The sequence below is a fragment of the Eschrichtius robustus genome, chromosome 2, assembly GCF_028021215.1.
Source record: "Eschrichtius robustus isolate mEscRob2 chromosome 2, mEscRob2.pri, whole genome shotgun sequence".
Classification (NCBI taxonomy): Eukaryota; Metazoa; Chordata; class Mammalia; order Artiodactyla; family Eschrichtiidae; genus Eschrichtius; species Eschrichtius robustus.
Window position 1 is genome coordinate 74,027,492 of NC_090825.1, and position 26,173 is coordinate 74,053,664.

Consider the following 26,173-nt stretch of genomic DNA (forward strand, 5'->3'; position numbering starts at 1 on the left):
CTTTATATTCCTTGGTGCTAACTTTACATGTGGATGACTTGCCTCAGAAGTCTCACCTCTTGGCTTCTTGACTACCTACCCTTTCACAATATTTTCCCATATTCTTAACTCAAATGCTCTCTCTCAAGATCATTACTTAGACTTCTCATCAGCAGCAATTTGCCAGACCTAATTTTGTCACTCTCTATTACTCCCTTCCTGTCCTTAATTTACCAGCTCGTATTCCATTGTTAATTATTGCATTACCTGGTGTAAATACGTTAAACTATCTTGCCCTTTTTCTCCCTTCATTATGCTCATTTCACAGTGCTGGCTGACCCCAGAAATCTCCCTTCTCCACTCCTGCTGCCTGCCACTGACCATAGCTGAAAGAACACCACACCAGGTTGACTGGTTATATTCATGACCTTAATTCTCAAATGGATGCTAAGAACTACCCAGAGATTCTACTCTATTTTCCTTAATAAATTCACCATCCCATTGTCTATGGTGACTGTTTCTATAACCTCTGTTTTTCATAGCCTCCATGCTCCAGTCTCACTTATTCCCTTGCTGATGACCTTGACGCAAACTTCACGGAAAAACAAAAGACTTACCTTGCCTCAAACATGTTCTCCTTCCCCACTGAAATGAAAGGAAACTAATCCTTCCTTCTACTTACACTTTGTATCCCAGCCCCTATTTGCTCTTTCAGTTTTCTCTTTCTCTTGGCATCATTATCTATCAACAGCTATAACAGCTACATACATTCTATCCAATGTATGCACTCTAATATCTCCTGTGCTTAAAATTGTCCCCTCATTTCTGTTTCCCTTTTAATAAATATTCTGCTTCCTCACTTCCTACTAACTATGCAGTCCTCACAGTCTTGCTTCTGTTTTGTTTCTATCACTGTAAAACTGCATGGTCAACATGACCAGTAACCTCCATTATACCAAATCCAATGGATACTTCTACCTTCCCCTTTTACTTGATAGTTCAGACTTGTGGACCCTGCTCTGCTTGGCTTCTCTCTCCTCCATTGGCTCAGCTGTCATCTCACTCCCTTGGGTTTCCTCCTACTACACTGCTTTCTTCTCAGTTTCCTTTGCCCTCTTGCTCTTTTCTACCCATCTCTACCTGGAACCTCTTTTGTTTTTCATCTATACTCTCTCCTTAGATAATCTCAGGTGCCTGTAAATTTTAAGTGTCACTTCTATGTTGATGACTAACAACTCCGCACCCAGTATCTCTCCTGAGTTCCAGTCTAATGGATCCAATAGCCTATTCAACTTTAACACTTGGATGTCTAATAGTAAACTCTCCACAAAGAAGGTCCCTTTCATACTCTTCTACCTATTAGAAAAAGGTACAAACTTCCAACTCATTTTTTTAGGATAAACTCCCAAGAATTTTTCTGGTTCTTCCCTTTCCTTCATCATCTAAATCCAGTCCACAGTCCAACAATCCATCAACAAATCCTGTTAATTCTACCTTCAAATTTATATATATAGAGAGAGAGAATTTTAAATTTCTCTTAATACCATTGTCACCACTCAAATCTAAATAATCTCTCATCTGGACACTATTTTAGATTCCTAAACTTGTTTTCCTGTTTATCTTCTTGCCTTTCCAATCAATTTTCCTTAAGAAGGTCAGAATAATCTTTAAAAATATAAAACATTATGTAGTTTATCTGTAATTTATTACTTCCCACTTAAATTACAGTGACATTTAAACTCTTCTGTTAGAACAGCATCTAAACTCCTACCATAGCTGAAAATGTCCTGCAATATCTTGCCTTGCTTTCCTCTATCTTCATCTTGTATCACTCTCCCCCTTGTTCACTAAGCTCTGTGTAGGCTCTTTTCCTCTAATATGTGAAGGTATTTTATATCATAGGCCCTTTCATTTGCTTTAATCCTGCCTAGAATGTCTTCCCATTTCTATTTCCAATGGCTGGCTACATTCTTCCAGGTTTCAGCTAAAAGGTAGTTCGTTCTGAGAAGCTTTGTCTGAGTATTCCTTTGAATGCTTTATTGAGCCCCCCTACCCCTGATTAGCACTATGATCAATAACTTTAGCATGTCATCCAGTTTTGTTGTCTTGCAAAGATTTATCATATCCAATAATCATTGTGTTTAGTTTCACTCTTTCTTCATCTACTAGGATATAAGTTTATGAAACAGCATGCTGATCACTGCTCAGTATTTAGTACAGTGCCTGATATAAACAGTGTGCCAGATGCATAAAGTTCTGACATTAATCCATGACCTTATTTTTATTTCACATAGAATTTGTTTTATTAAAAGTAATATTTTTAAAATATCCAAACATGTCATACATCAGTTCCTCTCACCTGGAGTACTAGTATATAATAACTGATTGCACATCTTTAAAAACTTTCCCCTTCTGATTTGTTCTCCATAGCAGCCAGAGTGAAATCATAGATATATTTGTACAAAATTTGATTATATTTAATTTTACTCCAGCAATATGCAATTTACACAAGTGATGTATTTTGCTTGCTTTTTATTTCTAACATTCTGCACAGTGCCTGATATCTAAAAGTGCTCAATAAATAATTCTTAAAGAATGAATAAGAAGTATCATACACACTGATTTAAAACTATATTACAAAGCTATAGTAATTAAACCAGTATAGTATTGACATAAAAACAGACTTTTAGTTCAATAGAGCAGAATAGAGAACCCAGAAATAAACCCACACATATGTGTTCAATTAATTTATGACAAAAGGAGCCAAGAATATGCAATGAGAAAAGAACAGTCTCTTCAATAAATAGTCTTGGGAAAATTGGTCAGCCACATGCAAATGAGTGAAACTGGACCACTATCATGCACTATACACAAAAATTAACTCAAAATGGAATAGACTTGAACATAGGACCTGAAATTATAAAACTCCTAGAATAAAACATAGGTGGGAAGATTCTTCACATAAGTCTTGGCAATGATTTTTTTAATGTGACACCAAAAGCAAAAGCAACAAAAGCAAAAATAAACAAGTGGGACTATATCAAACTAAAAAGCTTCTGCACAGCAGAGGAAACCATCGACAAAATGAAAAGGCAACCTAGGTAATGAGACAAAATATTTGCAAATCATTTTTCTGATAAGGGGCTAATATCCAAAATATACAAAGAACTCATACAACTCGATAGCAAAAAGCAAAAACAAAACAAAAAACCCCAACAATTTGATTATAAAATAGGTAGAAGATCAGAATACACATTTTTCCAAAGAAGACATACATCCAACAGGTACATGAAAAGATGCTCAACATCATTAATCATCAGGGAAATGCAGCTCAAAACCAAAATGAGGTACCACCTCACACTTGTCAGATTGGTTATTATCAAAAAGACGAGAAATAACAAGTATTGGTGAGGGTGTGAAGAAAAGGGAACCCTTGTGAACTCTTAGTGGGAATGTAAATTGGTGCAACCTTTTGGAAAAAAAGTATGAAGTTCCCTCAAAAAATTAGAACTAGAACTACCATATGATCCCGCAATTCCACTTCTGGGTGTATATCCATAGGCAACAAAATCACTATCTGAAGAGATATCTATACCCCCATATTCACTGCAGCATTATTGACAATAGCCAAGGCGTGGAAATAACTGTGTCCGTCGATGGATGAATGGATAAAGTTGATATGGTATGGTGGTGTGCTGAATTGGGTGATTGGGATTGACATGTATACACTGATGTGTATAAAATTGATGACTGATTAAAAAAAAAAAAAAAGAAAGTACAATTCTCATCATTTAATCTCATTATCATTTGAGGATGGTAGCAACCCCTGGCTACAGAGTCCAATTCCATTCATTCAATTCTTCAATTTTATTCAATAAATATTTGTTAGTTACCCCATTTGTGTGTAGCATTTTTGAGGATGAATACTGTAAATTTCACAAGAGTTAGGACTATCTTATGTGTTTCTATTCAATGTCCATTAGGGTGAAGTCTAGGAACTAAAAAAAAAAAAAAAAGATAATATGGTACATATATACAATGGAATATTATTTAGTCATAAAAAAGAATGAAATCTTGCCATTTGTGACAACATGAATAGACCTCAAGGGAATCATGCTAAGTGAAATAAGTTAGACAGAGAAAGACAAATACCATATGATCTCTCTTATATGTGGAATCTGAAAAAAATAAAAATAATAATAAATTTAAAAGCGCAAGCTCGTAGAAACAGAGAAAAGTTTGGTGGTTGAAAGAGGCAGGGGGTAGGATATAGGGGAAATGGGTGAACTGTTATTTGTTTCTTGTTTTTAGTTTAAATAAACTGAATAATAGATTTTTAAAAACCCAGCCCAGCAGGAATTTGAGGAAGGGTAGGGAAATAGTCTAAAACCAGATCAGAAATCAAGGGGATTGTCAATGGAGGCTATACTAGTTTAGGGCAGGGCAAGACATGTCTCCAGGTCAATTCTCAAAGTCCGCTGGAGTGCAACTACTGATTAAAAAAGAAAAAAAAGAAAGAAAATGTTGTTTTATTTTTGGCTTTTTTTCCCCTACTGTTAATCAGTATTGACATGTAAATTTTTGATGGTGAGAGACATTTCACTACTGTAGTGTAGTACACTATTATACAATAATAGGGAACATTCTGTATTAACTTACAGATTCATGCCCGTCCCACCCTGAAAAAGCCAAAGCACCCCCCAATCATCCATCTATCTATATCTATATATAAAATGAAAACATGGGTTATTATAAAGGAATTCCTTCCTTTTCAGAGATAATTTTACATAGCCAGTCTTCCAGGTACATTTAACTTATGGTTTTGTTTATATAATTCAGGTTACTCTAACTATTCAGAAATGTGTGACATGAACCTAATTCTAAGCAATTCCAATTTTGTCTTAGATAAAGGTATGTCTTTGTACACTACAAGGAAGCTCTAGGCATAACTACTACATAGCTGACATTCCCACAAGTCCATTTCAACATTCATTCTCAGAGATTACAGAAAAATAAGAATAAATTCATGTAACACACTAAAGAAATTTCTGTTCCACATAATTGCATCATAGAATTATCTGGAATCAAAAAATGAGAGGGAACTTCACCATGATTTTTCCTAAAAGAAATTACCTACTGCCTGTCAAATTTTGCTCTATTACCTCCTAGAATATTTACATCATATTTCTTTGGAAAAGCAAGAATTAACCTTATGCTCAAGGACCAAATGTGTTTTCCTTTCTCTTACCTACTTTCTTGTACCTTTTAATCTCAGAGTGAAGACATAATCTTTCATAAAGGGAATGTACATAGTTACTGTACAATCAGTCACTACTCTGATTATATAAAAGTAAATTAGGGACTTCCCTGGTGGTCCAGTGGTAAAGAATCCACCTACCAATGCAGGGGACATGGGTTCGATCCCTGGTTGGGGAACTAAGATCTTACATGCCACAGGGCCACTAAGCCCACACGCCACAACTACTGAGCTCACGCGCCTCAATGAGAGAGCCCACGTACTGCAAACTGTAGAGCCCACACACTCTGGTGCCTGTGCGCCACAACCAGAAAGAGAAAACTTGCAGGCCACAACTAGAGAGGAGCCTGCGTGCTGCAATGAAAGATCCTCATGCCTCAATGAAGATCTTGCATGCCCCAACTAAGGCCCAACGCAGCCATAAAATTAAAGAAAATAAATAAATACAAAAAGAAGTAAATTAACAAGTGGAATTATAATAAAAGGTACAAGAGGGGAGCTCACCTAGGTGATGTATTGTTGTCCAAAGTAGTATTTCTTTTTTTTTTTTTTTTTGCCATTGGGGAAAGTATCTATGAGAAAATATTTGAGCAGATTCCTTGACTAAAGAAGAAATTCACTACCTTCTATATTCCTAAACACAGGTCTTTGAAGTCATCTAAAATAAGCTAGAGTATCTAATTTAAGGGGTTAGTAAGATTTGTGTCCATGTAGAACAAGTCAGTTACAGACCTACTTCCCTTTATATTTTTTAGAAGCACTGTATCTCACTTCAGAAGGGATGCAGGCATCATAAAAACCAGAGTCACAAGATGCCCTTACACAAACATTTAGGAATCCAGTAACTTCTGATTTAAATGGTGCTTTGAAGAGAAGGGAAACATTAACGACAGTTTAAATTCTGTTTTTAACCATGAATGTCTTTGGAATAAAACCAATAGTACTGCCAAGAAGCCACAGGTGTTTAGTACTGGACAAAGAAAAATATAATTTTGGACGGCGCAGTGACAATTCTCTTCCTCCACTAATGTGCTGTAAGATTAAAGGTTAATAGCAGTATAAATACTATAACTGCGTAATGTTGGGTTCATTTTTCCTTCAGATTTACAAAAATCTTTTTTGCTCCTGTACTTTTAGGGGCATGGAAAAAAAATGAACAAATATAGTTGATACTTTTGCATGTTCTCTTCTCCCAACCTGTAATATTTTGTCCCAGGAAATCTCCACCTATAAAGATCATATTCAACTTCTAAAGGCTAACTCAAATGACGCTTCCTTGATTACTCTTACCCAATTTCTCAGCTAAAACTGATCTCTTTCTCCCTTGAACATGAATAATATCTTTGTTTAAAAAATTATTTTGGGATAATTGTAGATTTTCATACAGTTTTAAGAGATAACCTAAATAAATATCATGCACCCTACACCCAGTTCCATCAATGGTGATGTCTTGCCTAAATATAGCACAATATCACAACCAGGAAGTAGGCACTGATACAATCCACCAACCCTATTCAGATCTCACCAGTTTCATATCCACTCTTTTGTGTTTGTGTGTATATTTGACTTTAATTTCACCACATTTGTAGATTCCTGTGAACACCAGCACAGTCAAGATGCACAACGGTTCCGTCACGAGGACCCCTTGTCCTACATCTTATAGTCAAAATCAAAATTTTCTCTTTCTACATCCTCAGTCCCTGGTAACCACTAACCTGGTCTCCATCTCTGTAATTTTGTCATTTCAAGAATGTTATACAAAGGAAATCATACAGTAGGTACCCATTTGGGATCAGCTTTCCTCATTCAGTGTAATTCCTTTGAAATCCATCCAAGTTGTGTGTGTCACTAGTGGTTCTTTTTATAGGTTAGTAGTATTCCATGGTATGAATATGCCACCATTTGTTTACTCACTCATGTATTGAAGGATGTCTGGATTGTTTCCATTTTTTGGCTCTTACAACTAAACTGCTCTGAAAATTCATGTACAGGTTTTTGTGTGAACATATGTTTTTATTTCTTTGGAATAAATGCTGTAAGCAAAAACATTTTAAAGTTAAGGAACTAATAAAAGATTATTAAATGCTTTTGGAAATGGAAATTTGAAGTCCCTAAGGAACTGAGTAGCTATGAGAAATAGGTATTGTAGTGTTTTTTCTTAAGTGAAAATGTATGTTCTTTTATTCTGAAACTTTTCTGTTTTTTATTTTTTCTCAGTCATGAAAAAAATTTAACCTCATATTATAAAAGATTACCAAGACAAGGCTAACTGCACCAATGATCCATAAATATTCCAGTATCTGGTAATAAAATATGCTCAACACTTGGACATCAAGTAAGTTAATTTGACACCTGACTAGGACACAAAAGCCTTGCACAATTTTCTTTCTTTCCCTCTCTTTCTTTCTTTCTTTCTTTCTTTCTTTCTTTCTTTCTTTCTTTCTTTCTTTCTTTCTTTCTTTCTTTCTTCCTTTCTCTCTTTCTCTCTTTCTTTCTCTCTCTCTCATTAAATCAGTCTTATGGTTCTTCTTGCTGCAATTCATAATTTGTTTTGGTATCCATCATAATTTATTTCATATGGCATAAAGTATAGAAGTTGTTCAACAACTACTTCATAATGAACATTTGAGCTGATCAGCTTTGGTTCTATTTAGAGAGACAATATTGTGATCATGGCTATTTGCTGAACACACAATCACAAATTGAGAAATGCAGTTAATCTAATTATTTGCTATGCATTCTAAAGAACACAATTTTTTGACCTTTTTATTGAACAAGTGAATTGTCTATTAGTTGCAAACAGCCAGAGAATTATTACTGATCTTGATGTTTTTTGAGATGCTTGTCAGCCAAGGCTAGATCCTTTATGTGACATTTTTTTTCCTGAGGAATGTCTGAGGCAATTTTCCTAGTGAGACACAATCTTTGCTTCCAATTTACTGAAAAGAATGAGCCCACTCAATGTATATCCCTTTGTCTCACTACACTTTTATTTTGATTCTTATTTTCTATGACTTCTTAACCAACAAGTTACATATTTTTTTCTTCCAATTTTGGAAGGTAATCCATGCCTTAGATTCCATACCTTTATTATTCTTTGCTCTCCTTCATTCAGTTTCTCCTCTTCTGCCTTCAAATATATAAAAACCTCATTCTACAAATTTATTTTAATTAGTATTTTTAGCCTTTATCTCCCTGTTAATTATCAAATTTCTTACATATGTGGTCCACAGCCTCAAGTTTCACTTTCTTTCCATCTAATCTTTTTTTAACCCTCTGAAATGGATTTTTCATTCTCAACACTCAGGCTAAAATGATGATCCCATATTTGATAACCGCAGTCTCCTTATTCCAAAATCATCATCACCATCATTACCATCATTACCATCACCATCGACACCATGAGCATCTCTATCCTCAGGCTCCCTGATACCACTGTCAACAATGGTTACTGATTCCATCCAAAAAATTTTCCCCTCAGTGGTATCTAGAAAAGTGTGTTGTTTTACTTCTAAGACATATTAAAGTTGTACTGTTTCTTCTCCATCTCCATTCATCTCCATGAATCTCTAAACTCCTTTCTCAACATATGTTTTAAAACATAAATGAGGTAGTCTAATTAAGATGCCATTCAAAGGAAAGTTAGGCTTGTGTTCTGTGACCATGGGATAAGGGCCTTACAAGGAACAAAGCACCAAAAGGGACAGTAAGGCCACATTAATTAAAATGCGTTATACTTTATTGAATTCCTAGAATATACCCTGAATGAAAGCACGAAATAAGACTTTTTTGTAGCATTAGAAAAAAAGAAGAATTTGAGAACAGAAAAATTAAGGTAGATGAGTCTATTACAACTCTTTTCTCCTAGAAAGACAAAAGTTAACTGCATATATACCAGTCTTGAAAGCTTTCAAAGTGCTTCATTCTGAATATTTGATATAGATTTATCTTGACCTGAACTCTATTTAAATACAGATTGGAAAGGAGTGTTTTGATACTCTTCTGGGTCACAGTACCTCCTTTTGCAGTGTTATCTCAAGATTACTTAAGAAACTAAATTCACATGTCAGAAATATACTCTACACAAAACAAACAACAAAAAAATCATCTTTACAAGGAAACCAAAAAAAACCCCAAAAAACAAAAAACCTTGTTTTTCATCCCAAAGAATGAACCAAAGCCATTTCCATGAGTTTGAAAACTAAAGCCATCAAAATGAGATATTATCCTGTGTAAAAGGAGAAAAACACAACCTTGGATATATATGATGTTCACTTTCATCTAATAGAGTTAATATAAAGCTTTGCCGCTGTTATCCAGAAGAAATGAAATCAAAACGATGAATATAAACTACTGAAGTTCCTCATATAACAATGACCCCTTTTGGCCTTGCATTTCTCTCCCTACACCCACCTTATTTTTACATATCCTGGAATGTAATAAGCCTGCCACCACTAATGTTATAAAGTAGTAATTGTTCCTAATTGGTAGGGAGGCGACAGACCATTGTGGTAATGTTGTGAAACTGTAAGAAAGGAGGAGTGAGAACATTCACAGGCCCAGCAGTAATTATCCACTAATTTGGCCTGTTTGTGTGGGGACAGCTCATTATAGCCCTTAAGAAACCTCAGAATAAAGAGGGAAAGTAGGTAGGAGGCAAGGTTAAATAATTAGTGTTCAGCAGGTTTTTTTAAAAGATTCAAAGAATAGGATTAAAGGCAGGAAATGTGACTAGAGTAACAATTAAGAAATGGTAGAACGTTCTGAACTAAGTGAGTTTTATGTTATCGTGGGAGTAGGGGTATTTAGGAACCCTATAATATGGCATAAAAAATGACATGTCACTTTTATTACACACTTTCAATTATGACCCTGGTCATCCTTTACATTTTATGGTGCCAATCTCATGCTTAACAAGAGATTTACTCTTGTGAGTTCTAAAAAAATATTTTCACAGTTTTCATAAAATGATGTATAAGAAAGTTTTCATACTGTTTTAACATTTGTAGATTTGTTTTGGGGGCTGAAAACATATTTACGTGTGCACACATGTGCACGTAGCATACAGACTTTGCAAAGAAGTTGTTATTCAACTACAACTTTGTTAGTAAACCAGAATTCCCAAATTTCTCACCTATATATATCTAATGCCTCTATTTCAAGAGTAAAGTATGCTTACTCTTGGTTATATATGTATATGTATACACACATATATTTGATAAATAATTGATCTGTATATAAGTGTTTTAAAGATTCTCTAAGGCCACCATTTTTAACACTCTCCTTAAAAGAAGCATTATTATTCCATTCAAATTATGTGATTGCAATTAAAGCTTTTTGTCCACATAATAGAAAGGGAGATGCAATGGATGAATGATTTTAAGTTAAATGAGCTCTATAATATGATTCACCCAGAAAATATCTATGTATGTCTTAAATATATTCACATTGAAGGACTCTGGGAAAAGTTTTAAAATGCTATATATTCCATCCCTTTGCTAAGTGGCAAGAATATAGCTAAATATAACATAGAAGTAGGAGCGTGTGACTAATCCAACAAATTTAAGCTAGAATATGATATTAATGTAACAAAGATTATATATTTTATCTCTATGTGCATTAGATAACTTTGCCCTATCGTAATTCAAAATGCACTTCCCTGAACCAAGAGTTAGGTTAGAAATGTACTCTGCTGTTAATAAGGGGAATTATAGGGTGCCAATATGAGTAAATTAGTAAAAATTATCACCAACATTTGAAAATAATTCAAAACATAAGCCACAAGTCCTATCTACTAACAATTAAGCATTGTCTTATTTATGAATAAAATAACTGCAGTGTATGAATGATTGCATTCATTATTGTTATTTTCCTTTTCTTTTAAACATTTATTGGTATCTTTCAATGAATGGCATGTTTTTAACTACTTAGCAACTCCTGAAGCTCATGTCATATGAAACTTTAAAAAACAGGAACTTATTTATATACTGGCTTTGCGAACTTTTTTTTTTTTTTTGTATTCCATTAGACTATTGGTTATCCAAATTGTTTTTCTCAAGATCACTTTGAAGACTACCAATAACTCCATGCCATTTTTTCAACTTGCACTTTTACTCTCCTTAAATGTCCTCCCTACAAAAAATTTTAAAAAAAAATTAACTGAATTTCCCATCAGGAAAATTAAGAAGAAATGTTTCCATTTTTTCAACCTATAATAATTCATCAGTAAAAATTTTGGGTATTATGGATGCTGAAGAATTTTTTTTAAATTCCAGCTTTTTCTCCCTAGCATATGGAAAAAAAAAATGTGATAAGATAGTAGAAGAGCCAGAGGTATTTCATTTACCACTTACTTAAGAATTACGTACTGCTACTGAACTCCAATTTCTATGGATACAACAGGTTGTATATGCTCAATCTGCAGTCTGAGAAACAACATCTTAGAGAATTAATATTTGAACATATTCTTAGGTTCTTAGGTTTGCTAGTAATATTTTCTCTAAAATTAAATGAGCACACAGATTTATTATGATGTTTTATATGACCCATTAGAATTGTCACTTTTATTGATCATAGAATAAAGTCCTTATCCTTATTGTAATACTTCTTCTAAATGTGATCAATGTAGTTTTTTGGTAGTTCTAAACTGGTATATTATAGATGATTACTATAGAACATGCCAATTCTCACCAATATTCTGTGCACTCCCTTACATTTTCCATCCTTCCTTGCAGTTATCATGGGATCATGTGCCTAGTTCTAGCTACTGGGCTGAAAGTGAAAGTTTTAAGTGGCACTTCCAAAGAAGTTAAGAGAGGGTGTATGTAATACACTTTTTATCATCCCCTAGTTTGAAGACACTGGAAAATACAAGGACATATGACAGCAACACAATATAGAGCAATGTAGAGCAATGTAATTTCCCATCAGGAAAATTAAAAAAGAAATGTTTCCATTTTTTCAACCTATAGTAATTTTTTTAGTAAAAATTTTAGGTATTATGGATGTTGAAGAAAATAAACATTTCTACCCATATAACTAAAAATCCAAGTAAAGAAATAAAAAGATATCTGAAAACCACTGAGGCAACCAGTACTGGAGGGGGCTTTAATCCAGAGAGAAGGAACCACAAATGAAGAGCTGACATTTTGATAATATCTTTTCCCCTGGAATATTTGTTTTGGTTTTTTTGGTAATTAATTTATTATTATTATTGTTATTATTATTACTATTATTATTTTTGGTGATGGCCAAGAGGCAAATAATCCATCCAGGTGACTAAAACAAAGAGGCAGAAAAACTGGTGGATCTTTTTGCAATCTCAAGGGGCTGGAAAGACAAATAGTTTGGAGCTGTTTAGGCAATAAATGATTTGAAGAGTTAAGATCCTGGAGAGAAAAAGACATGTAAGTTTTAATGGGCAGTTAGATTAATAACTAGGTGACTTAAGAGAAATGACGGATGACAGAAGACAAAGGAATGCCATATTTAAAGTACTAAGAGAAAATAGCTGCCAACCTAGAATTTTATACCTTGTTACACCATTCTTTACACATGAAAGCAAAGACATAAACAAACAAAAATTGAAATAATTTGTCACCAGAAAACCTAACTAAAAGAGATGCTAAGTGGAGATCTCCAAGCAGAAGGAAAATGATCCTGAACAAAAACATGGTAACACAGAAAGAGATAAAAAGCAATGTAGAGAAGTAGAGAGTCAATATATAAGTAAATAAACATGGATATTGACTTACAAATTATAAATTTTATATTGGGTCAAAACTATATGCATAATTAAATTCATGATAACAATACACAAATATTGAAGTGGTGAGTAGAGTTATTGTGTTCTGATTTCATTTTATTTTCATACATAGTATATGTACTAATTTATAGTAGACAATAGTGAAGCATTAATGCATGTTTTACTCTGTGGTGAAAATAATATATAAATAAGAAGCTAATGAAGGATAAAATAATAAACATTATTTAATCCAGAATAAGACAAAATGGGGAATTCCCTGGCAGTCCAATGGTTAGGACTTAGTGCTTTTACTCCCTGGGCCTGGGTTCAATCCCTGGTCAGGGAATTAAGATCCCACAAGCCATGAGGGGATACCCCCCCCCCCCCCAAAATCAGAATAAGACAAAATGGAAAGAAACTATAAATAGCTTGACAAATGGAAACTAAATACAAGCATACCTCAGAGGTATCTCAGGTTTGGATCCAGACAACCACAATAAAGTGGGCAATAAAGTGAGTCACACAAATTTTTTAGTTTCCCAGTGCATATAAACGTATGTTTACATGACACCGTAGTCTATTAAGTGCACAGTAGCATGTCTAAAAAAAATGTACATAACTTGATTAAAAAAATACTGCTAAAATATGCTAACCATCATCTGAGCCTTCAGCAATCATAATCTTTTTGCTGGTGGAGGGTCTTGCCTCGATGTTGATGGATGACAGTTGCTGAAGGCTGAGGTGGCTGTGGCAATTCTTAAAATAATACAATAAAATTTGCTGCATTGATTGATTTTTTTTTCTTAATTAGATTTATTCCTAGGTAATTTTTTCTTTTGACGTGATTATAAATGGAATTGTTTTCTTAATTTCTCTTTCTGATAGTTCATTGTTAGTGTATAGAAATGCAACAAGTTTCTGTATATTAATTTCGTATCCTGCCACTTTATCAAATTTATTGATGATCTCTCGTAGTGAGAGCCATCTTGAGGATTCTCTATGTATAGTATCATGTTACCTGAAAACAGTGACAGTTTTACTTCTTCCTTTCCAATTTTGATTCCTTTTCTTTCTTTTTCTTGTCCAGTTGCTGTGGTTAGGACTTTCATGACTATGTTGAATAAAAGTGGCCTTTGTCTTTTAACCTTCCTAGTAACTTTATATGCGGTTGCTTTACTACATTTACTATGTATTTGTCTTTACCAGTTAGCTTTTTCCTTTCATAATTTTCATGTGTCTAGTTGTGGCTTTTCTTTTTCACTTAGAGAAGTCCCTTTAACAATTCTTATAAAACTGGTTTTGTGGTGCTGAGCTCTTTTAGCTTTGCTTATCTGTAAAACTTTTGACCTCTACATCAAATCTGAATGTGAGCCCTCATAGGTACAATATTCTTGGTAGTAGGTTTTTTCCTTTCATCACTTTAGACACATTGTGCCATTCCCTTGTAGCCTGCAGAGTTACTGCTGAACAGTCAGCAGATAGACTTGTGGGAGTTTGTCTGTGTGTAATTTGTTGCTTTTCCCTTACTGCTTTTAATATTCTCTCTTTAAGTTTTGCCATTTTAATTATAATGTGTATTGGGGTGATCCTCTTTGTGTTGAATCTGTTTGGGACTCTCTGTACTTCTTGTACCTGGATGTTTGTTTCCTTTCCCAGTTTGGTGGAGTTTCTAGCTATTATGTCTTCAAATATGTTCTCGGCTCCTTTCTCTCTCTATTCTCCCTCTGAGATTACTATAATGCAAATGGCAGTATGCCTGATGTTGTCTCAGAGGTCTCTTAAATTGTCTTCATTTCTTTTTACTTTTTTTTCCATTTTCTGTTCAGGTTCAGTGATTTCCACTACTCTGTCTTCAGCTTGCTGAGGAGTTCCTCTGTATCATGTAATCTACTGTTGATTCCTTTTAATGTATTTTTTTATTTCAGTTATTGCATTCTTAATCTCTGTTTGCTTTTTCTGTATATCTTCTAACTCTTTTTTCTACTTTAAAGTGAAACCAAACAATTTATTTGTGCTAAATGAACGGAAATAGTGCATTCAAGATATACTTCTTTGTACACTGCACTCGATTTTTACTGGGCGAAATAAGCAGTCCTCCGTGATAATGTGCTCAGCAATAAAGTCCTCAGAAATAAAGTATTTTGTGGCCATTATGCCAAGATATTCCTATAACGTTTATTTCAAATAGTATTTTCTAATAGTATTTTGCACCTTTAAAATATTTGCTTGAACTCTATTTTAGGGAAACACAAGTAAAGAACGGAAAGGGGAAATAGCTGTTTTTGTTACAATCACACTGTCTTCTGCAGCAGAAATCACACAGCACCTTCTAATCAGTCACAGCAACCACTGGTGGGTAGGACAACAGTTATCGACTCACGTGAGAGGGGTCCAGTTTGAGTAGGTTAACATCAAGGATAAAGAAAGAATCACACCCTGGATATACAATAATTATCAATCCCATGCATGTGGAAAAGATATAGCCATGTGATCCAGTACTTTAGGCGATCTGTTTTACAAGAGACATGGATGTTGGGATATACCGAAAATAACCCATACAAAGTGTATCTGTAGAAAGCTCTATTGAGCATTGTCTTTGGCACTGATCCATCTAACTTCCCATTTTATACTGAGTGCTAGATTTTCAAAGTTCTGAATTGTGCTGAATTATTGGTATGCTTGGTAAACACCATTATAATGGGAGGGGAGGGGTAATAACAGCTCAGTAATTTTCTGCAAATTCACGGAAAAATATAAAAAGATACCCCTTTTTATTTTCCAACCTAAAAGCCAGGAAAATGAAGCTCTGGGGCCAGGCGAAAATTGCACAATGCTGCTGAACTACCAAATAGTCGAACAGCCGACATCCCAGCCAGGGAATGTGCGCACATGTAGATTCAAGTAAAACACAGAAGGAAAAAGTCATCCGTGTAGTGTTGTACATTCACAACGCTGGCTGCGTTTCCGACACACATTTACAACATAATGAATAGTGAAGCCTAGATAACCTCAGTGCAAATAAGTCACATCCATATGCCAGGGAAGGAAGCCTTTGGCGTCGAGTCGACGGCTCGGCTCCACTGTACAAGAACGTGTGCCGACGTGAGGTTCGGACTAAGCACATGCATTAAGGCTGGGAGGAGGGGTGAACCAACTGTTGCGAGGGGGCAGGCTGCAAGGTGGCTGCTGAGGGGACTGCGGGCTGCATGGGTGGTGGAGATGGAGGTGGCAGTGGCTGGACAGGGGTCTGTGTGTTGTGAGACGGGGGCAGCGTGGGCCATTTGAATTTATCAGGACTTGCTTCCCCACGGTGAAGGCCTTGTGATACCGTGGAATGCTCCCATATGCTGCACATGAAGACCTGGGGAATTGTAATAAGACATTCCAGCTCTAGTCAGTGAAGTTGGTGGCGTGAAACCAAGTGTGTGACTTGCATACGAGAGACTGGGTGATATCGGCCGGCTTGAACTGGGAGAAGGTGTGTAAGGAATCGGGCTGCACACAATGTGAGGTCTTAATCCTTGTGCAGACAGCTCCTTAAAATACCTTTCATCATCCATCTCTAAGCTGGACTCACTCTCTAAGAGCTGTCGACAGAGGGCCTCTCTCATCTCCATCTCCCTCTGCAGCTTCCTCTCAGGTCCTCTTCCCTCATGTGAGGTTCCTCCTCCAAATACTGTGCCATTATCTCAGAATGCTGTAACTGGGCAGCACTCAGTTGCTTCTTCAGCTTCTCCAGTTCATTCTTTAAAAACCTGATGTGTCGCATCATGTTTTCTGGAGGGTCGATCTACATGGAGATGTCTCTAGGCAATGGGGGAGCAGACACCGGCTGGTCTAATTTCTCCTGCAGGATTCGCTTTTCAGCTTCAAGTTCCATCCTTTTCCAGAAACGATTCACTAGTGCTTCTTGTTCCTGTTCCAAAGTATTTTCAAGGTCAATCTTCTCTCGTCTCAACTGTTCTAATGTAAGCTGCTTAGAAATGGTATCGTTCTCCAGTTTTTTAATTTTCTTCATCAGTTTGTTGACCTGGAATTCCTGCTCCAGATGCTGTTCTAGTTTGGCTTTCTCATGCTGCAACTGCATCAATTTTCTGGGGAGCTCATTAGTGAGGAACTCTTCTTCCTTCTCGTAATTTACAGCAAGGGTTTCTTTCTCCTTCTGTGAAGGCTGAATTTTCTTGAACGAAGTGTTACTGATGAATTCTTCTTTCTGCTCAGCCTGGGCTTGGATGGTCACGCTGGCTTTGCGCAAGCCGCGGTTCTCCTCCTGCAGTGCCTTGCACTTGAGTTTTAGGTCTCCAGCTGGACCTTGAGCACCTTGTTCTGCTGCAGCGAGGCCAGGTGCTTGATGAGCTCCTCCAGGCTGAAGGGTGAGATGACAATGCCCCCTGCCCTAGCCACTTCCCACCACTGCCGCCTCTCCCACCGCTGCCACCTGAGGTCAATGACTATATCTTCTAACTCTTTGTTAATCTTCTCACTGTGTTCATCCATTCTTCTCCCAAGTACTTTGATTATCTTTATGATTATTACTTTAAACTCTTTAGTGGGTAGATTGCCTATCCCTATTTCACTTCATTCTTCTTCTGGGGTTTTATCTTTTTCCTTCATTTCCACGTTCCTCTGTCCCCTCATTTTACCTAATTTGCTATTTTTATTTCTATGTGTTTTGTGGGCTCCTTATGTTTCCCGATCTTGAAGAAGTGGCTTTTTGTAGCAGATGTCCTATGCATCCCAGCAGCGCACTACTCTCCGCTCATTTGAGCTATATGCCCTACCTGGCTGCAGGGCCCTGTGGGTCCCAGAATTGGTGTTTTGGTCTGCTTGTGGGTGGGACCAGGACCCAGGATTTCCTGGGGCTGGTGCCTACCCACTGGTGGGTAAGGCTGGTCCCGGAGCTACTGCCAGCCCACTGGTAGGCAAAGCTGGGTCCCAGGGTTTCTGGCTGCAGGGCCCTGCGGTCCCAGAATTGGTGTTTTGGCCTGTTTGTGGGCCCATGGGGTCCTGGGGACAGTGCTTACACACTGGTGGGTGAGACTGGTCCCAGGGCTACTCCTGGCCTACTGGTGGGCTGAATCAGGTCCCAGATCTCTGGGTGCAGGGCCCTGGAAATCCTGTGGCTAGAGCTGGTGTATGGAGCCAGGTCCTGGGCCCTCTCTGCTGGACAGGGCCAGGTCCTGGGGTGGCTGTGCACTCAGGGGTTTTCAGGGCAACAAGCCTGCTGGTGGGTGGAGTTGTGTCTCGGCCTGAGGCATCCCAGTACTGGTACTGACAGCCTGGTGAGTTGGTCTGAGTCCTGGTACAAGTAAGCTACAGGGAGGATTCCAAAATAGTGCTTGCCAGCATCAGTGTCCATGTGGTAGAAGGAACTCCTCAAAACAGCCGATGCTAGTGTCTGTGTTCCCAGGACAAGCCCCAGCTGCCTTCTGCCCCTCCACGAGGCTCTTCAAGATCAGCAGGTGTGTCTTACCCAGGCTCCTTTCAAATTACTGCTTCTGCCCTGGGTCCCAGAGTATGTGAAGTTTTGTGTGTGCTCTTTAGGAGTGGAGTCTCTATTTCCCACAGTCCTCTGGCTCTTTTGAAAGTAAACCCCACTGGCCTTCAGAGCCAGTCATTCTTGGGGCTTATCTTCCATGTACAGGACCCCCAGGCTGGGAAGGCACATGCGGGGCTCCAACCACTTGCTCCTTGAGGAGAACCTCTGCAATTGTAATTATCCTCCTGTTTGTGGGTTGCCCCTCCTACCTATCTTGTTGTGATTCCTTCTTTACATCTTTAGTTGTAGATCTTTTCTGCTAGTGCTCTGGTTTGTCACATAAATAATTTCTCTGTAAATAGTTGTAATTTTGCTGTCCTCATGGGAGGAGGTGAGCTTAGGGTCTTCATACTCTGCCATCTTGGCCACTCCCTCTTACCTTTATGAACTATTTTTCTGTAGCATGCAATGCTGTTTGATAGTATTTTACCCACAGTGGAACTTCTTTCAAAATTGGAATCAATCCTCTCAAACCCTGCTGTTGCTTTATCAAGTAAGTTTATGTCCTGAATCTTTTGTTGTCATTTCAAGAATCTTCACAGCATTTTTCCAGGAGTAGATTCCATCTCAAGAAACCACTTTCTTTTCTCATTCATAAGAAGCAACTCCTCCTCTGTTACAGTTTGATCATGAGATTGCAGCAATTTAGTCCCATCTTCAAGTTCCACTTCTAATTCTAGTTCTCTTGTTATTTCCACCATATCTTCAGTTACTTCCTCCACTGAAGTCTTGAACCCCTCAAAGTCATCTATGAGGGTTGGAATCAACTTCTTTCCAATCCCTGTTAATGTTAATATTTTGACCCTTTCCCATGAACCATGAATGTTCTTAATGGCACCTAAAATGGTGAATCCTTTCCAGAAGGCTTTCAATTTACTTTGCTTGGGTCCATCAGAGGAATCACTATTTATGGTAGCTATAGTCTTATGAAATGTTTTCCTTAAATAATATGACTTGAGTGTCAAAATTACTCCTTGATCCATGGGCTGCAGAATAGATGATATGTTAGCCGGCATGAAAACAATGTGAATTTTGTTGTACAGCTCCATCAGAGCTCTTGGGTGACTAGGTGTATTGTCAGTGAGTAGTAATATTTTGAAAGGAATCTTTTTCTCTGAGCCTTAGGTCTCAACATTGGGCTTAAAATATCCAGTAAACCATGTTGTAAACAGATGTGCTGTCATCCAGGCTTTGTTGTGCCATGTAGAGAGCACAGGTAGAGTAGATTTAGATAATTCTTAAGGGTCCTAGAATTTTCATAATGGGAAATGAGCATAATGGTAAATTGGCTTCAACTTAAAGTCACCAGTTACATTAACTCCTAACAAGAGTCAGGCAGCCCTTTGAAGCTTTGAAGCCAGGCACTGACTTCTCCTTTCTAGCTATGAAAGTCCTAGATGGCACAGTCTTCCAATAGAAGGCTATTTCCTCTACATGGAAAAATCTGTAGTTGAGTATAATCACCTTCATTAATTATCTTAGCTAGATCTTCTGGATAACTTGTTGTAGCTCATACATCAGCATATGCTGCTTCACCTTGCACTTTTTTTTATAATAAATTTATTTATTTATTCATTTATTATTTTTATTTTTGGCTGCTTTGGGTCTTTGTTGCTGCGCACGGCTTTCTCTAGTTGCGTCGAGTGGGGGTTACTCTTCGTTGTGGTGCACAGCCTTCTCATTGCAGTGGCTTCTCTTGTTGCGGAGCTTGGGCTCTAGGCGTGAGGGCTTCAGTAGTTGTGGCTCGTGGGCTCTAGAGCGCAGGTTCAGTAGTTGTGGTGCACGGGCTTAGTTGCTCCACATGTGGGATCTTCCCGGACCAGGGCTCGAACCCATGTCCCTTGCACTGGCAGGCTGATTCTTAACCACTGCGCCACCAGGGAAGCCCCTCACCTTGCACTTTTATGGAGAGAGCTTCTTTTCTTCAACCTCATGAACCAACCTCTGCTATCTTCAAACTTTTCTTCTACAGCTTCCTCACCTCTTGCAACCTTCATAGAATTGAAGAGAGTTAGAGACTTGCTCTGGATTAGGTTTTGGCTTAAGGGATTGCTGTGGTTAGTTTGATCTTCCCTCCTGACCACTGCAACTTTCTCCATATCAGCAATGAGGCTGTTTCACTTTCTTATCATTCTTGTGTTCACTGGAGTAGGACTTTTAACTTCCTTCAGGAACTTCTCCTTTGCATTCACAACTTGGCTAACTGTTTGGCACAAGAGACCTAGCTTTTGGTCTATCTTAGCTTTCAACATGCTTTCCTCACTGAGCCTAATCATTTCTAGCTTTTGATTTAAAGGGAGAGATGTGCAACTCTTCCTTTCACTTGAACATTTAGAGGTCTTTGCAGGGTTATTAACTGGCTTAATTTCAATATTGTTTTTTCTCAGGGAATAGGGAGGCCCAAGGAAAGGAAGAGATGGGAACTGCAGGTTGGTGGAGCAGTCAGAACACACACAACACATATCAATTAAGTTTGCTATCACACATGGGCACAGTTCATGCAATCCCAAAACAATTATAATAGTAACATCAAAAATCACTGATCACAGATCACCATAACAAATATAATAATAATGGAAAGTTTGACATTTTGTGAGAATTACCAAAATGTGATGCAGAAATATGAAGTGAGCAAATGCTGTTAGAAAAATGACACAGATATACTTTCACAATGTGGGATTGCCACAAACCTTCCATTTGAAAAAATTCAATATCTGCAAAGTGCATTAGAGTGAAGTCAATAAAATGAGGTATGCCTGTACTAAGATTTAGGATCAAATATATACATAATTACATCAAGTACAAATAGGCTAAATATTACAATTGAAAAACAAAAATTTCAGACAATTAAAATAGAAAGTCTAGTTACATGATATTTAAAGAGATCTATCCTAAATATAAGGACAAAAACACATTGAAATAAACTGTCAAGGAAAAAAAAAAAAGAAAGAAAGAAATGGTTGCTGACATATTAATGCCAGAAAAAGTAGATGAAAAAGGAGTATTACCAGGTTTAAAGAGTAATTTTGTAATGACTAAAAGATCAATTCACTAGCTAGATAGAATTATGTTAAATGTATATGCACTGAATAACATAGCTAAAAATTCTAGAAAGGAAAAAGTGTCAGAACTAAAGATGAATAAATCAATCTATAATGAAGCTGGCAGAATTTAATTCTTCACTCAATAGCTGATAGAACAAGATAAAAATTTCCAATAAGCATAAGAAGGAATGAAAAATACAGATAATAAATACGTATTAGAGGGATTAAAAAAACAACATCAAAAGTTGATTTTTTTGAGTAATAAAGTGATAACCCTTGGCACAAATGTTCAAGAGAGGATGAAAGCACAATTTATCAATACCAAGAATAAAAAGAGAAAGATAATTATAGATTCTACAACAAATAAAAAGGGAACAAGATAATATTGTAAAAAATAATTATGCCAATATACTTGGAAAATAACAGAAAATGGACAAATTCCTCAAAAAGCCATCTAAAAAAGTGATCAAAAAAGTGACCAAAAAGTATAAAATCAGAACAGAAGAAACTGAATTGAATTATAACATTCCCACAGATAAAGCTGTGAAAACCAAGTGTCCTTTATCAGTAAAATGTACAAATAAATTACGGAATTTGTCAATAATAGAAGAACTAATGCTATGCACCATGTGAATGAATCTCATAAGAGTAATGTTGACTGAAAGCAACAAAGGACATTCTGTGTAACTTTATTTATACACAGTTCAAAAGAAAAAAACCAATCTGTGGTCTTAAAAGTCATAAAAGTACTTACTTTGCAGGAAGGTATAGAGAGTGAGTAGGCAAGAAAGGGCTTTGTGGGATGCTGGTAATACTTTATTTCTTGATCCGTATTTTCATTATGCTGGTGTGCTCACATCATGAAAATTCATCAATTTGTTAACTCATAATTTGTACAATTTCTGAATAAATCATGGTTCTCAACCAATGTCCCCCACCTCCAACACACACATTCCCAGAGGACCTTCTACAATGCCTGGAGCTATTTGGGTTGAAACAACTTGGCAGGAGTGCTACTGGCATCTAGTGGGCAGAGGCCAGAGATGCTGGTAAACATCCTACAATGCAGAAGACAGCCTCTCTCAACACAAATTTCTGGTTCAAAATGTATCCATAGTGCCAAGTTTAAGAAAACCTGATATATGTGATATAATTCAATATAAAAAAGAGTTAACTACATAGCCATAGACTTTACTCTGTGGGAAAGTTTAAATATATAAAAGACCAATTCCATCAACAGACACAATGTGTACAGGGCCTGCAGAAAATTAATTAATTGAAGTTAATGAAATGTGAGTGCAAATATTTATATTTGAGGAAGACTAATCATAAACCAGAATTTTAATCCCAAGTCTACTATTATATATTCATTGGTAAGGATTTTAGGAAGATTGCAACTAAAATCACATATATTATAAGACCAAAAGTTTTAAAAAATAAAGGAAAATAAATGTGCCCTAAAGCTTACATATAGAAGGATAGAAATGAGTATTCATTATAAATCTATATTTCCTGTAAACCAAATCAAAAAGGGAAGTGATGGGATATGTAATTTTAATCTTCTGATAAAATGAAACATGCTAATTCAGCATGAAGGGGGAAAAAAAAAAAAACAAACACTCCTGACACAATTTTGAAGGGAATTTGTAATGTGAAGAATTTATAAAAGGACATGGAACAACATAATGTTGTACACTGACTTCAACAAGAGTTTTGAATAAGCTACAGCAATTTTTAAAATATGACTATATATTTTTTAAATCAAATATCAATTAATGTCAAGGGCATAGCATAAAATGTACATGAATGGCACCCTCTCTGGGATGGCCATAAGAATTCAGCATAGACATAGAGTACCCAAATCTTTACACCAGGGGTTCGCAAACTAAGCAGTCTCCCTCTCCCCCCATAGACCAAATCTATAAATAAAGTTTTATTGTAATACATTCACACCCATTCATTTACTTGTGTTCTATCCCTCTTTTCATTCTACAGTGGCATGGTGAATCGTTGTGACAGAGACCATAGGTCCCAAAAGTCTAAACTATTTACTATGGAGCCCTTTAAAAAAAATTGCTGACCAATACAGAGGAAAGAACTCAATACTTTGCCCATCTTTCAAGTTTCAGTAGCACTGGATAAGATTTTTGGAAGAAGCAGTATAGCAGATAGTTTGAATCCTCTATTAAGCCTTGGAGTAGGGGTATTTTCTGTTATTGGTTAGAGGGGAGCATAATTACAACTTATTATTAAAATTGGATAGGTTTGCATGTATTCTTTCCTAAGCAGATAACCTATCAATCTTAATATAAGAAATGTAGTCTCATCTATCTTTTAATACAGCAAAAAAACTATGACTAAGTACTTGGATAAAACTCATCTTAAATTTCCCTATTTTTAAAATCAGAAATTTGGATTAAATCAGTTCTAGGGTAGGCAGAATTCTAAAGATGTCTCTTCCAGACTTCCATCGCTTGGTTATTCAAACAAACACTAATCTAGGTACTACTGCTATGAAGGTGCTTTTCATCTGACCATAAAATAGAGAGATGATCCTGGTTTCACATGGGTTCAATGTAATCACATGCGCCCTTAAATGTAGAAAAGGAGAACAGAAAAGTCCTTCAGTGAAGTGTCGTGGAGGAGGAAAACAAAGATGAAATAGGAAAGGAGGTCAGAGAGATAGAAACATAAGAAGGATTCCACCAACCATGCCTGGCTTTGAAGAAGGAGGAAGAAGTCGAGAAATACACAATTATTCTTATTAATTAACTCCTGGATCTATCTCTATAAGCCTTTTTAAAAATCGTTTGGCTATAAGTTCTTTGATTGTTTCTTTGTATGAAAACAATGTTATGATGATTTTTAGAGCGATAGAGGAATAATTTTCTACTTTCCCTTGAATGTTTGATAGATCACTTTATTATTGTTATTATTATAATTATTGTTGTTATTATTATTAGGCCAGAAAAGTTTATTTCAGCTTGACAGCTAATTGGTAATATAATAGGAGTTTTTAGGATTGCCATCACATTGTAGAAAAACTTTATCAACATTCTTTTGTATATGAGTTGTATGATCTAGCATGTTTTTCTAGAGACTACTTTCCTACATGGGAGACATTTTTTTTTTTTTGTCTTCTACTACCCAAGTATTTTTGATGCTGGGTGCCTAGAACTTGTTCATATTATCATATGACCTCTGGTCCCTATGCCTTTGGGTCATGATATTTGGAACAATTACTAATAGCTTAACTATACACACTAATAGCTTCTATACACAGAAGTGATTGCAAACCACTTAAATAAGCCCATTAAATCAAAAATAAATGTGTCTACAACTCAACATTTTCCTAGCAAAATATCCCAAATGCTTATCCTTATATACCAACTATTACGGAGGGAAAGTCAGAGTGAAAAGAGACAGCAGTCTTAACTGATTACAGTTAAATTGTCCTACCTAATTTTACAAAATAGCATGACCAAGTGACCATGTTATAGTGTTCCTCCGATGGCCTTGGAAGGGTAAATGAGAATGAGAGTCCTTGAAGCTGAAATAAGCATCATTTGTTTTATAGTAAAATCACTTTTGACAACATTAGATTATAATATAGACATTTTTCTTTCAAAGATTTATGGTCAGTTGATATTTATGGTGAGCTGTCCTAGTGTGGTGAAAAATTTCAGCCAAACCATTCTTTTGACTAGTGTTGGTGAAATGACTAATTGAGATTAGCACAGTCTGTGAACATATTGTCTTTATTTAGTGCTCTTAATACATGAGTTAATTGGTCAAAAATAGTATATTTTAGTGGTGAGAGGAATTTTGTTAAAGGCATAAGATTCAGAATGGCAAAATACCTAACTGCTTTTTTATTTACTGTAGTTAACCTATTATATCACTTCCTCTTCCTAATATCTAAAGGTATAACAAATCCAACTTTTGGTAAACTTTTATATAAATATTTTCCTTACTCCTAAACTAGAAGATATGTTCTTTTGTTTAAACAGAAAACAACAAACACACACGCTAGTCCATATTAACTATATGAACAGACATTAGAAGAATTTTTTCTTAGGAATTCTAGAAACTATGTTAGATTTGACAGTAATGTGGTCAAGTGGACCAGAGCAGACTGTATAACTTCAACACTCTAGCTTCATTTTTCAGTAAAAAAAAAAGTTCCCTCTAATGTCAGCATGCAGACAGAAGAAATAAACAACAGGCACTCATGGGTTTGAGAATATGGTGCCTGAAGCCCTGTAAATCCAGTAAATTTTCCCTTGCGATGTTTCACATCTAAAAGTGAGAGCTTCTATATTCCTGTGAAAAGTGGATTTCGGTTTGTTTTTTTGTTTAAACTGAGGCAAATATAAAAAAACTTGAAAATTTTTTCTCAAATTTTCATGTTAAAAATGTATTTCACACCCCAGGAATGTAATGTTTCTTTTCAGTATACCTTGTATGTGTTTTAAAAGATGTAGATATACTCTATCAAAAAAGAAGGAAGAGAAGGAGAAGAAGAATAAGGAAAAATGAAAAACACGGCCCTCTCATTTTTAACTAATTGAATAAACCAAGGTCCTATTGAATAGATGCTATAGGAGGAA

At 36.2% G+C, this 26,173-nt stretch overlaps 1 pseudogene; it reads right to left on the bottom strand.

The window, feature by feature from the left end:
- Positions 1-16,107: 16,107 nt before the first annotated feature.
- Positions 16,108-18,339, bottom strand: LOC137758875 (coiled-coil domain-containing protein 6 pseudogene; annotated as a pseudogene).
- Positions 18,340-26,173: the final 7,834 nt, after the last annotated feature.